General features: G+C 42.8%; 1 pseudogene; it reads right to left on the bottom strand.

The window, feature by feature from the left end:
• Positions 1 to 220: 220 nt before the first annotated feature.
• LOC119884229 lies at positions 221 to 3543 on the bottom strand (annotated as a pseudogene).
• Positions 3544 to 4436: the final 893 nt, after the last annotated feature.

Genomic DNA, 4436 nt, shown 5'->3' with positions numbered 1-4436 from the left:
ACAGAAACAGCAAAGGTAAGACACCGTTGGAGTTGGGATTATACAAATGTAGGTTAGTTTTTATCTGTGTTTTATTCAGTGAGTTTAGGGCGTAAAGTGATGAGTTATACTGCTAGATCAGGGGCTCCTCCTACTAATCATTTATTCAGCCTCTCTTCCACGCTGCGCCGAGCTGCGACCGCTTTGAGGCACAGATGGTAACAAAAAGGACTAATCTGAGTTGGTGTTCTGCTGCTGGTGGATTGTGCTCGTGCCCAGTTTCAGGAAAATAAGGCCCGTTGTGAGATTACATGCTTAATGAGAGAAAGAGAAAGAAATGAGGAGAGAGATCAGCTGCTGATATTCTGCTGTACGTTGGTCCTGGAGAACTACTGCACAGGACGGATCTTCATGCTGATGGTCTTCAGGGAGTAGTATAACCCTTCCAATGGCCACTCCACTCCAACAGCAAAGAGAGTTTTGTCAGCCCCCCAGCGATAAACCCCGTTGGGTTTGTAAGTGACATTCGTTGTACCAGAACGCCCCCAAGAATGATCTGGCACAGTTACCGGGCCAGGAGTCCTGGTCTTTGTCAAAGGTGGAGAACTTCTGTCCGCTGTTAAGACTCAAGGAGTCTCCTACAGACACACAGAAGAACCACAGGGTTAGTAAATTTGCATTATCTATAAGTATCAGCTGAACTTTTCACAGCCTGCAGTCTTCTATCAGACAGACTGATGAGACCAGTTATGGTCCAGACAGCTGAAGTCACCAGCAGGTCGATCTCTGATCGACTCAGTGTTTCACCTGGATGAAACGTAAGAAAATCACACGGTCTATTCCTTTTTTGTAAGTGAAAGTAACAGGTAAAACTTTCAAAATAAAAGTAGGATCATGTACTGTGTAGTTAGAAAGGTTATTATAGACTAAAACTAAAACTAACAACTAACTAAACATTTATAAGACCTGACCTATAACTTCAGATTAAGAAAAGTGAACTGGTATCATATGAAGCTTAAGTTAATTATATTTTAGATATTATTATTTAATTAAACCTTCATAACAAATTCATACTTGCTATGTGGAAGCTCAACCAGCAGAGGTCACTCTACCCCTGCTGAGGCGCCAGTGGAAAAATGTTTCTGACTTGTGTTGAAGGGGCATTATGAGTTTTCAGCGACCACTAGCGGTGCGGTTTTAAGATTGCACCCAGCAGTGTTGGGCAAGATACTTGGAAAATGTAGTGAGCTAAGCTACTAGCTACTCTACATTAAATGAAGCTTCACTACACAGAAGTAAGTAAATAAATCTATATATATACATATAGATATATATCTGTGTGTGTGTGTGTGTGTGTGTGTGTGTGTGTGTGTGTGCGCTAGAGAGAGGGGGAGTTTGGGGTGCAGCAACCTGCTCAAGATGTAGAAGTGTAGAAAGACACATCTTACTCACCCGCCCCTCCATTGATGAATCCAGATACACTCAGTTTATATCCGTTACACTCTGAATCGATGGAGAATGAAGAGTAGCGAGCAAACACTTTCTTCCCCTCAAAGTCCTCCATGTCGACCAGCAGCTCATATTTTCTTTGCTTAGTCAGTTGGTAGATGTTCTCAAGACCTGCACACACACAAACACACACATACACACTGTATATATACATGTACACACTGGGCACAGTTTGACATTTTGGACAGACGTGGAGATAATTGATTAAAACACTCTCACACTAACTGATCTAGACTTTAGACACAAAACTTGGTCAGTCTCATTTCTGGATTCACACAACAAAGTTTCACAAAGTCACATTAGTGTTAGTTAGGTTTGGTTTCTCACCGAGCCAGTACTCTCCAGCAGCGCTACCAAAGCCCAGCTTGTACTGATCCCAGCCCCTGTAGAAGTTCACGGTGCCGTCCATCCTCCTCTGGAACACCTGGGGGGGACGGGATGGAGGGAGAACTAGCTAAACACACCAGATACCTGACAGCTCATGTTTCCAGGCAACAAGGTTTTACTGCTATGTCATTTATTGTGAAAGTCCAACAGGAAGTGCTGATACTGAAAGTCACTCTGTGGTAATACTCACCGTCCAGCGACCTCCTTCTGTCGTCATGTCACAGTACACCTACACACAAACACATTCAGTAGGAAACTTAACACGGCATATTCAAACATGCTACTGGTGCAACAACTATCTAACATACTTATCCATCCAATAACATCTGTTATCCATATCTGTTGTATTAGTAAGTATCAGTCAGAACTTGTAACTATGTTTCTGTTAGAGGTGAAGTGTACCTGGACAGCAGACCTCTCTCCAAGGGGATAGATGGTGTACACTCCACTGGGGACGCTCTTGTCTTGTTTGTAGATGTCACTGCAGTCCACCGGTTGGACGAGCTGCTGGCAGCTGGTCAACAGAGGAGCCAGGAGGAGGAAGACGACTGATACCAGCTGGAACAGAGCACATGTTGTCGTTCTGACTGAGCTTTGACTCTTACACACTGTTTTAACAGTTTGGCTTCTAGTTTCATGGCGGTGTGGGCAAAGACACCTCTAAGGTGGAGCTAACTGACAATAATTATCTGCCTGGGTTGTTGCTGTAGCAACCATCTAAGCTACCGATATCACAAGCCTCTTCACAGTTTAACAGGACTTTGAGATCTGTAAAATATCAGTTCACAAACTCACCTTCATTGTCAGATTTCTGCTGAAACTGCTGATGTGGATCCGTCTGATGCTCTGAAAATACAGCAACAATATATTTGTTTCGTCACTGAACTCACATGGAACAGATTATTATGTGAATGCAGAATAAGTAGAATTTAAATTTGGTGTTTAGGTTGTAGCTCCGTCACTCCCCAATACACTAAGCTGGGAGGGACAGTAATAACTTCCCTCACAAAACTGCATTAGATACAAATCATGACACCGACTGTTGAATAGAATTGATCAGGGTTCAAAGTCTTTCTGTGATTTAGAATTGTTATTTCATGGTAATATAGGATTTTTAGAATATTAGAGTCACCTCTCAGTAAAATCAAACACAATTCTGCAGCATCACAAACTACAGACATGTTGACAGACTTCACCGCCATCACTTCATACAACCACAGTCTGCAGCTCTACAGACGCTCTGCAGTCACTCAGGAATCAACACATACTCAACCAAACTCATCAGTATTTGGGAATATCACACATGATTATATATAAGTTCATAAAACAGTTGCATTTTTAATTGAAATGCAATATTTAAATATTGCAAATTATTGCAACATGACTAAATGTTTATGAAGTTCAGCTCTATGTTTTGCTAATTCAGTCATTTTGGTTAAAAAAACTGCCCAAAGCCTCTGTGAGATCCTGGAGGAGCTGAGAATTTATTTAGACATGTGTAATGTCTCCTGGTTGGATGCTTACCTGTCTGAACTCACCTGCAGGTTGAACTGAGGAGACGTTGCGGCTTCACCTTCAGAGGAAACAAACTGCTGCTTCTCCTTCAGTCTGTCACACTCTCACAACTTCACTACTTATATCTACAGAAGGCGCTGTGATGTCACAGCAGACACACCTTGTAGAAAAATATTAAATAAATGCAGACAATCCATGGAACAGTGTAACTGACCTCCAGGACGTCCTGATCTTGTTAGGGCCCGAGCACGACCGTGTGAGGTCCCTATTGAATTTGCTCGGAATTTTTTTTAATTTTTTTTTTTCTGCAAAGTAGGCCCAAATGACATGGCCTAAACATACTCGAAAACTCACCAAAATTGTCACTGTCAGAACATGTCAGAACCGGTGAAAAATTTCGTATTCTACAAGTTTCGCACATGGGCGTTGCAAAATGACTCGCTAGCGCCACCTAGAAAATTGGAAAAAATTAGCCCCTCGTTCACGTTCAACCTACATGTACGAAATTTTCTGGGGACATGTATCATATCAAGACGCACAAAAAAGCCTCAAGAACCCATAGCCTAAAGTCAACAGGAAGTCGGCCATTTTGAATTTTACGGCCATTTTTGGATGATTTACACACTTCGTACTTTAACGAACTCCTCCTAGGGAGTTAGTCGGATCGACGTCAAATTTCTGCTGTGCCTTCTAAAGGCATTGACGATGAAAAGTTGTGCTATTTGCGCGTTTTCGTCAATGGGCGTGTCCGTGGCGTCGATGATTCGCAATGAAACAGGAAGTTGTTGTAACTTCAGTGTACATGCTCACATCCGGACCAAACTGTACATGTAGGATGAGAGTCCCGCCCTGAACACATGTACATGCCGACATTCACCCACAGTCATAGCGCCACCTGCTGGCAACAGAAAGTGACCTTTAACGAAGCAGCCCCCGCCGCACGTTTCACCTACGTGCACGAATTTTCTGTGGTACGTGTATCTTGTCCAGACGCACAAAAAAGTCTCTTGGAGCCATAGCCTAAACCCAACAGGAAGTCGGCCATT

Source organism: Micropterus salmoides, unplaced genomic scaffold (assembly GCF_014851395.1).
Source record: "Micropterus salmoides isolate LMB-PRFRI ecotype aquatic unplaced genomic scaffold, ASM1485139v1 Ms_hic_scaffold_3292, whole genome shotgun sequence".
NCBI lineage: Eukaryota > Metazoa > Chordata > Actinopteri > Centrarchiformes > Centrarchidae > Micropterus > Micropterus salmoides.
The sequence above is the reverse complement of the archived record's forward strand: the minus strand, read 5'-3'. Positions and strand labels throughout refer to the sequence as shown.